This window comes from Corvus brachyrhynchos, unplaced genomic scaffold, assembly GCF_000691975.1.
Source record: "Corvus brachyrhynchos isolate BGI_N302 unplaced genomic scaffold, ASM69197v1 scaffold32, whole genome shotgun sequence".
Lineage (NCBI taxonomy): Eukaryota > Metazoa > Chordata > Aves > Passeriformes > Corvidae > Corvus > Corvus brachyrhynchos.
The window spans coordinates 9970982-9981426 of record NW_008237919.1 but is presented as its reverse complement, the minus strand read 5'-3'; positions in this window follow the sequence as shown (position 1 = coordinate 9981426).

The window sequence follows — 10445 nt, the reverse complement described above, 5'->3', positions numbered from 1 at the left end:
AGATGTGGGCGGTGTAACCCGACAGCGGGTCGGAGCTGTCCTGCCGGGAGGGTGACGGCACGGGGAATGACCTCTTGCGGAGAGCCCTGCCCCGACATTGTTCTTCCCATGAGCATGGCGGGGCCGCAGACTGCACCTCTCCCCAGACTCCGTAGGCAGCTTGTCCCGCACAGCCCGCCGGTGTTCGTTCCTCTCCCGTGCAAACCGTGGTTAGGCGCCCCTCCACTATGGCACAAGGAGATGGCCACAAAGGCCAGGGAAGACCCCGCTGTCTGTGCGTCCCCAAAGAAAACGTTCACACCTGGGCTTCATGTGCGACTTGGGCATTTCCTCCAGTCCCACTCCTCCCACAAGGTCTTGCACTTCGGCTGAGAGCCACCCCTGTAACTGTCTGGTGACATCCTTTCTCCCCTGCTCGGGGGTGGACAAGCGCAGGAGAGCGCTCAGAAGGAAAAGTTGCATTATCGTATGTAATACTGAAGAGGGCAGAGAGACTGCTGCAACACTCCTTGTGCTAGCTATCGAAACACAGCCAGTTGTCTTGACACCTTATAAATTCTTATGATTGATAAATAACGAAGCAGGCAAAAAGTTACTACAATCAAACATGCAGTCATTGACCAGCAAGGACTGTGCTGAGGAGACAGCTGAGTTATTTTCTGTGGAACAGAAAAAGTACACTGCAGACAGATGGGCTAAAGAAAGAGTAATCCTAGAACATTTCTTAAGGCTGAAAATATTGCCAAAGCGTTCTTAATCCAATCACAAAACTCCCAAAGCCTGCTTCACTCCCATCCCCAAAAACAACCAGCTATGGAAGATAGACACAGTCCACCTGTTAAATCTAACAGCTATCAGAAAAGCCTTGTAGTCCCACTGCATTTTGTAAAATATTCAGTTCCCATCACACCATGAAGAAATCCATAGGGCCCTACACCTACTCTATACATCAAAAGAATAAGCTGCTGTATGCAATCAGGATTCCAAGCTGAGGTTGTGAAGTCTATAGCTTAAAGTGCAGCAGCACATAACTTTTATAACATCCATTAATCTCTTTAAAGCATATTCATGTATCCATTTCTCCGGAAGAAAGTCTTACATGCAATTGGTAAAAGCCTGTTGCTCTAAAACATCAGTCTCTACAGAATCATCCTATATGGGCTATTAATTGTTCCACTAGTCTTCCCTTGACAGTTCTAGTAAAAATACTATAGTTCAAAGACTTTTTACATACAGCCATAACCTAACAATTTTCACATAAGACCAATATTCTTAAACTCACTGTTTGAAAGCTGTTCTGGTTAAGAAAAGCCTTGACACTTGCACTGTGCCCAGCACAACAGAGTTTGGGTCTTTCTACAATCTGACTACAGATTCACCATCATAAGAATCAGTATCCAAGATCTAAACAACTATGGGCCTTTCATTTATTTGTAACTATCCTGATTCCCTCCTTAACCAAAAGTCCTTAGATAATAAATCAATGTAATATTCCTTATGGCAATTCTGTGGACACAAAGCTGTCTAGATTAATAAAATCCCCTTGTTCTTACATCATTTATATACCAACTACCTTAGCACAGGTAAGCAAGATGATATCCAGAACCCAGAAAGCCTCACTTCCTCAAGTGGCTGATGGAAGCTGAGAAACCAGAAATAGCTATTGGTTTTGTTCCAGGTTCCTTCCCAAAAGAGATGTGATAGCTGTTCCTTCCACTGTTGCAATACATCCTCTGACAGTATAGCTGTATTTGCACAATATTCAGTGCAAACACCAGTGAATACAACTGTAAAATTAATTGAAGAGACTACTGCAAAGTTACTGGAGTAGACATGGCCTACTTTCCACCAGCTTTGGTCCGAGATTTAAGCTTTGGTCTACCGACAGAAGTATTAATTATCAGTCCTTTTATTTTTCTGTTTTCTGGAACCATACATAATAGGGTAGAAAATTTATAGACATAAAATCTGGCCTCGTTTCTACTGTCCATGAGTCTTAAACTCAGGACATTTCCAATGAAACTAGAGGAACTTCCTAGAAGATTAAGAAGAAGACAATGAAAAATAATGTGCAGATTTTACTGCCAACCCAGAACACTTATAAAGAGGTCATTTGTTATTCTGTAATCAGTGTGATGGCTTGTAGAGGGTTAATTTGCCTCTCTTCCCAGAGGAGTTTTTTTAAACTGTGCATTCTAATAGCAGCAGTAATATCTTGCATCAGAGCAAAGAACCAAGGTTGCAGGAAAGTATCTTTTAGAAAGACAGAAAATTACAGGTTAAATAGGCCTTGAAGATTATAAATAGCAGCATTAAATAGCTTTCCTTGCTCACTTCATCTATTTCCTTTCTCAAAAGCCCACGGATGCAGAAGAAACCGTGCTGTGTATGGTCGTGGGGAGATGTCACCTATAGATAGCAACCTAACACAACCCGTACATAAGTAAAACTAACTCCCACCAGTGGAAGTCTGTGAGCTCAGATGGTCTCAGCTGGTAGTGCTTTACACGAGGAGAGAACTTTTTGATTTTTTACAAGTTGCAACTGAAGGTCTGTGATGCCAAGTGTGTGATAGGATGTGTGTCACCAACTTTATAATGCCCATTCAACCGTGTACATAGGAGGGCAGAGTCAGGGCACCCCTCTGTTTTGCTCAAGGGGGTCCTGTTTTCTCCACCCTCATTCTCATGGAGGGCAAACTACTCAAAAGGGGCAGTGACTGTAAGTTTAAGGCCTTAGCTCGGGGGAAGCAGCAATGTTTTAGCTCTGAAAGAGATCTCTTGCCAGGAATGGGAGAGCAGATGGTAAAATTCAGAATTTTTTTGACTGTTTCCGCAGTATTTCAAGAAGCTTACAGCTCTGCACTGCCCCAGAAAACTCCTTAGAGGAACAGCCCTGGCCTACCAGGACTAGAGGCTGCCATGTCTAGAGGGTTATGTTTTGAGTGGGTATTTCACTTTTGTGGCCAACAAGAGAAGCCAAAGATATTTATGTAGTTAAAGGCTACAATGGGTACTCAGGGACCTGGGAATCCTGATACTCTCCTTCTAGAGAACCAGTCAGTGCAGGAGAAGTACCTCTTGCAAACACTGTATATATTTGTGCAAAAAGTTAATTTTTGTTTACCCTGATTCTTTTAGAATGTGCTGCCTCTGGGGATACAAGAGAGAGGAGAAGAGCAGACACAGGAACCTTGAGTGCACCTATGAGATGGGCCAGGGTGTATCCCCGTTCTTCCACTCTTTTCATCCAACTGGTGGGACCAACAGTGGTTGCTGGTTATGAAGCTGGAAATAGCTCTGAGAATGCTTTAGGGAAGCATGACTGTGACTGACGAAAAAGACCCAGAAAAGAACATTAAGGCTCACACACAGGCCTTGTCTGCACTGGGGAATTTCTTCCCTCCTCCAAATTCCCACCATTGCCAATATGAATGCAGCTGCACAATTGTTAGAGATGTTGGGAGGCATAATATATGAGTTTTCATCTAGTCAGCCATTTGCAGCACTGTGTCAATTAACCCTCCTCAGAGCAGGGTTAACTGATACAGTGCTGAAAACGGCTGCTGGAACTGAAAGCTGTCTATACTAAGGTTCCCATTGTTGCTAACTCTGGTGCAGCTGCAGTGGAATCAGTCCACGTGGGATTATTTGGTAACAATTCTCCAGCCTAAAAACTGCTTCAAAATGCAACACAGCCACCTAATGGGCCAAAACACACTTCCGCCGTACCTCAACAGCTATGCACCCAGGCTGCTGCCACTCATAATGGAGTTTCTTTCAGTCCAGAAGGTAATTTTTGCATTTCTGTATGAAATACTCAGTACTTCATCTAAGCAAACTGGTGTCCCTGTCACCCCCATAGAATTGCCTCTGCTCATTAGTTCTTACTAGTTCTGGACTTGAAGATGTGTGCTGGAAGAGCCAATTTTCTGTTAGTGTCTTTTCATTGATTCATACATTCAATAATTCAAAATTTGTCCTTTCACATGTGGAAACTTTGTAGTTGGTTTTTGGTTTTAATTTCTTTATGCAGGTTCAGTTTTTAATTTATGGCTGGAGTTTCTGGTTCACTAGAATTTTGCTTTTTTTGCTGTTAACAAGTAAAGCCTTATTTATGCAGAGCAGCACCATGAAGATTCAAGCTGACTTTTGAGGGAGTAAAGTTCTATTTTGAATGGGCAGAGTTGGCAGAATCAGTCCCACTTGTTTCCATGTGCTTTAGGAAGCAGTTATGAAACAGGCTGGTGAAATGGGTATTTCACCCTCTGCTGAGTAAGACTAATACCTCTAAAAAGCCCCTCTCTATCCTTCTCCTACATCCATGTCCAACACTAACTAAAACAAGGAAGTGTTGTTTGGCATTTTTTACACTTTTGAACCACTATTTATCAGACAGATGCTGGCAGTCAGGTTTTTTTAAGTGCGATTTACAAGTGTGAAAATGTTGAAGCCTAGGCTCGGCAAAAATCTCAGTGAAAAACTCTAACTCACTAAAGCCCCTGATTAATGACAAGCAGGTTTCAGTTCATGCATGGCATTTTATGCAAATACAGAACACAGCTATTTGCAGAATTTTGGGCGACTTCATATGCCTATGACTATCTACAGAGGCTCAACATACCCGCCCAGGGAAATGGCAACAGGGCAGACCCAGAGGAGATGCAATCCACAGCTTTCCAGCTATAGCAGCGAGCACTAGAGCTTAGCTCAGGGTGTTGGGATGTGGAGCAAAACTGATTTGGCAGAAACTTGGATACAGCTGAGTATTTTGAGAAAGGGGAAAGGAAGTGGCTCACTCTTCCTTCATTCCTGATACTGCTGTGGTGGCTGTTTCTCTCTCCCAGAGATCCCTTTGGACAAAGGGAGTGGGCACAGTAACTGAGTTGCCTGCAAAGCAGGTGTGACAGCTGTCTGTGGAAGGAAGGAGTAGCTCCATACTGACTACCCTTTTAGCTTAGATTGAGCTGTGGGGATGCATGATTACAATTGTCATACAACTTGGTAAACATGTTTATATGTTTGCTTAAACAGATTTCATTAATCTCCTGAAGGATTCTTATAAAAATGCTAGAACTCCCATACCAAATCCCAGTGGAACTGGATTTCTCCTCTCCCTTACCCCTTTCCCTTTTCCCTTCAATATTAGGCTCAGTATCTGCATATGGTTTTATATGAAACTCAGTGATTAAAACTACTTAAGACTTGCTCATTTTTCTCTGCAATGAGTTCAGTTATTTCCTTTTTATACCTTCCAGAATTTACTATACCATATCTAAATATTGGCTGCAGTCCACATGTTTTAGATCATTCTCTATAATGGTTCTGTTGTTACAGAATCCTTTGTGTGTGTGAGAAAGAGAGAACATGCATATGTGTTGGAAGAAAGACAGGGTGCACAGAATTGTTTGGAAAGAGAAATCAGGGTATACCAGTTCCATAAGGGATTTCTGAACTGATATCATAAAAGAGATAAAAATAGTGAGCACTGAAATTATAGACCTCCAGTTCATTAGCTTCTATGTGTGGTAAGTAATATTTCTGATCCCAACATGTTACTCTACTATATCTATTCTACCAATATATCACTCATGCAACTTTTGTTGCTATATAATTTTACAGATCAGATTTATTGTTGTCACATTTACTCATTTTTACTTGTATTCTAAATGTAGATCCTTTGACCTGAGTCATACGTGTGAGTCAATGGTAAGCTGCATGAAGACAAAACTAAGGCAGCAGCTGAAAGTCCTTACTCATTATACTAAAAACTCATTACCTACTGAAGACTGTACAGAGAACATACATATGTAGGATAAATAAGTGAGCTAAGGGAAAAGCAGAATTTGATGCTTCATTTGACAAATCATAAGCTTTAACCAAAACAAAAAAAAACCTCACAGTATCCTAATGTATGGCTAGAAGTTGTGAGGATGTAACTCAGAAATGCCTCTCTACTCCCAGGACAAAATGAAATCAGTTGTCCTCTTGCAGTAGGTGCCTTTGACTGTTGCCGGTTACTCCACATGTAGAGGATGCATTTAAATGGCAAGCAGACAGACATGGACTGATTTTGTGTCCAGCAAGTGTGCCCTACCTCACAACCCATCAGATAAACCAGTTCACGCTCACAGCAGGCTGGGCATCCTCACAGATGCACGCATGGAGTCACAAGAGTGTGGCAAATTTGCTCTCAAATTTCTTTCAACTTCTCATTGTGGACAAGTCTTAAGACAGCCTGTCAGTGCTGTAAATTCAGACCTCTTTCCCATGTGGAGAAGTTTTCAACCACCCAGAACAGAACAGATGCAAAAACCCCTGCACTAGCTACTCCGCTCATGTCTCATCCTTGTAGTGCCCTGGGCTGGAGATTAGGCAGTTAGAGGGCTGAGTGGATATCATTTTCTGCTGGAATGAATTTCACCCAAAGACAGTATACTTAGTTTCTGTATTTTTTTTTTCCCCCACAAGCTAAAGACAAATTTCTTCTTTGGTCCATTAACAATACTTGTATTTTTAGTCAGAATTATTTTGTACTGTATTTTCTTTGGAAATAACAGTAATACCGTTTATGTGAAATACAAACAAATGAGGGAACCATTTTTACCTAAATGTATGAATAGCATTTTGCAATTTGTCATTGTGATATATTTATCTTTTGAACTCTAAGTGAGCTCAGCTGAAAAAAATGCTTCTCTTCATCACATGACTGGAAAATATATTACACCAGAGAAGAATATTGCTGTTTTAGTTTAGAAATTAGAGGCTAAATATAATTTTCCACTATACTTACTTTCACAAAGTATGGAGTAAATTATTTACACTACAGTAAATTCTTAGTACATATTCCAAAAGGTGGTAAATTCAGCATTCTCACTTAAATTAATGGACATTTTGTGAAAGTGCATTAAAACTAAGACCCTTAAGATCTTGTGTTGCACACTGAAGCATTAAAACCACTCTAATATAGCTGGAAGAAAACAAATTTTCAACAAAATGAAGCCTGGAGGAAGGAAAAGAAACTAGTATGGAACAGAGAGACACGGACTGGCCAGTGGAGTGTCAACAGAGAAGCAGCTGAAGATTTGGGTTTGCTACCTGCATGACACCCATCCCCTTCTAGAGGTGCAGGGTATGCTAGTCACTACATGTAGTCTTTCTAACCAAAACTTTGCACAAAGCCCAAGATGCCTATGGTTTCCAGGCAGGCGTGCTGCATCACTGGCTGCAGCGGGAGCAGGACAGCGCAGAAGCTCCATGCCCAGGCTCCCCAGCCACACTGGCTTCCCTGCACATCGACACAGTTAAGTCGCTCCCTGCTTCTGAGCTGCCCCAGCCACAGCAGCAGAGAGTCCCTCAGCCTGTGCCTCGCTGCCTGAGCTCCCCTGCATGGCCCAGGAACCAGGAGGACAGCCGGCTGCACCCCAGAGGAGCACTTCCAGCAATGGCAGCTGCTCCCAGCCGCCATTTTGCCCAGGGGTCATTTGCCTGTCACATCCCAGACATGAAACCCTCGTGTGATGGGAGAGCAGCCAAGCAGCCATCAGCAAAGGCTGGGGCCGGGTGGGAGCTGTGGCTGCTGCCAGAACAATTCATCTGACACACAGCCTGTTCCTTACATGCTCCAGAGCTGTACCCAGGGAAGAAGGCTATGGGAACAGGCTCTGGGCCTGATAAATCGTCCCACCTGCCACAAAAGCTGGCACTCCATAGGATGAGAACCTGTTTCCTACAGTGTATGGTCACCACGCTTCAAATCTGTTGGGTTTCTTTGATAATTGGGTTGCTTTTTGTCCATTTTCCCTATGTGAATATATGGAGTGCAAAGGAAGGTCCAGGGCTTATAGCATCAGTTGGGAGCTCAGGAAATGGAGACAATTCCTGTTCATTCTTGTCTGACCTAGGGCAAACCACATACACACAACAACTTGGAAATGTTTGGCTACCTACCTCCCACTTAGCCGAACAAGAATGAAAATCTGTGCCCTATCAGGAAAACACAGATGTGAGTATTCCCTATCTACCAGGGCCATTATGAAGATGAAGGCATTTCTGGTCTACAGAAACCAAGGTAATGGCAGTCATTCAAAAACCATTCATATGAGAGAGGGTAGTGCAAACACTGAGGAAAAGTTGCATGGTTACCTAAGGCAAAGAAACATTTTTAGATGTTTTCAGTTGCGGCTCAGAATTGGAAAAAAGATGTTTAACAAATCTTTATACTTAAAATCTCTGTCTGAAAACATTCCTAGTATTTTATTTATTTTTTTGAATAATGATATCAGTAAGAGACAATTATATAATCACAAGAAAATTAAAACTCTCCAGGGCATGATCTTAGCTGTGTAATTAATGAAGGTGGTTAAAAGTACAAAGTGAACCTGAAGCAAAATTTGTACAAGAACCACACCTCATTACGTTTTGCTGCTTAAGTCTGTCATAAATAGAGATGTTTATTACACATCTGCCATTTAAAGTACATATTACACACAGTGTTATATTTTATTTAGATTTAAAAATTTAAAAGCACATGATGATAAGCTGTGTTACTATTAACACATGCCTGAGGGGCCAGGCTGCACATGCACATTGTGCCGTAGGTTATATTACAGTTCATTCACTTCAGAGTTACAAATCATTTACAGAAGTATGTTGTGTCATTAGTGTGCCTAATTTCAGTCCATGGAGTTTCATTGGTGTGAAAGAACAATCAAGCCCTGTATATCCATTCACATTTATTAGGCCAAACTTTGTAGTTTGTCCTTAGAGCATCATTCCTTCCTCTGCTTTCAACAGCAAATGGCATTAAAATCTCCAGAACTTCCCAAAGCAAAAGCAGTTATTTGCGTTTCTTAGGATTTTTTTTCCCCTTTGATTCAGTACTGACTCCAGTGTATGGGCAGAAAGGGCAAGAGATGGTGCAACTGTTACATCCTTCATAATTCTCTCTTCTTCAGGTTTGTTTTCCTGAACAGACTGCCCTCCTGGATTAGCTCCAGGGCTGGCTTTGAAGAAATCTTTCACAGAAAATCATCTTGTCCAGGATCTGCATGGAATGAAGTCCCTCTCTAAGCGTGTGAGTTATTTCCAGCAGATCCTGAGCACTTTATTTGGCCAGTGAGGAAAAACAAATATAGTTTCTCCCACGCAAAAGCTTTGATGAAGAAAAGCGCCACCTACTAGTCAACGTTTCTTTGTAAGCTGTTTATCCAAATCATTCACTATCACAATTTTTTAGTTGTCATGTATATTAACTGTGTGTGTTGGGGTAGGACACATTTATATACATATCTAAGATATATATCTGGATCATGAACACTTGATATTGTGATGCTCTGGATAATGTTACTCAGAACACTGGCAAAGAAAATTAACCTTTAATATCAGCCCTCTCAGACTTTTCTGTAGTGTTTCATAGTATGGATCACCTGGCAGTCCTGACTGATTTCTAAAAAGCTGAAGTAGCAAATCTGAATGCTCCAAAATGAGCCAGGACCATCCCTTCAGACCAAATCCAGGGAACTACAAAGTACAGTAGCACCTTGAGTGGTTACTTGATAAGTCTTTCAAAGTTTAGTCTTTGACTGATCAATCAATCTGCATGACCTAGTGAAAGAGTGAAATGCTAGCAATTCATGAAGTCTGTCCATCTGTATACTTCTCCTGATGAAATATAAACACAGTTACCTGCATTCCTCAATACCACACTGCAAGCCAGAGCTGTATAAAAGGTAACTGGCAAAAACTGAACGCAAGTCATCAGGTGCTAGAAAGGGGCATACATTTAAACAATTTCCATAACAGCAACTTTCTCTACCATGGAGACTTCTGTCCTCAGGTTTTTAACTTAGTTCACAATCTTAGGGTCACTTAAGACACCAAATCATTCCAACAGAAGAAAAAAAATTAAAATACTATCTGAGCTTAACAGCAGAAGATGGAGATGTCCTCACTGGTAGAAAAGCAGCAGTGGGAGCTCAGCAGTCCTCTTCCTATGTTGTCTGTCATCACCCCTTTGAGTGTGCTCCCACTGGTCAGGCAGTAAACATACACATAGAATGGAACCACAGCATATATAGCCTCTTGTCCATTTGATTGTTAGGGTTATGGAGGGAGCTGGGCCAACCACACACACATGGGAGTGAGAGAATATTGAGGGAGAGAGAAAAAGGAGTAGGGAACAGAAGAGGGAAGGGACTACATCTGTGGTCAGGGGTGCTGAGAAGGGCATATCAAGCACAATGCAGAAAATTGTGTAATTTATCCCACTGATGGCACTACTTGGGATTTATTGACAATATTTTTCAAGCATTTTTTCCTTGCACTTTTGAAGTAGTACTTAGTACCATGGGTCTAACTACCTAACTACATTACATACTGATGGAAGGAAAAACCCACATATTAACACAATAGAATCCTCTTAATATTATCCAAAATACCTTTCCC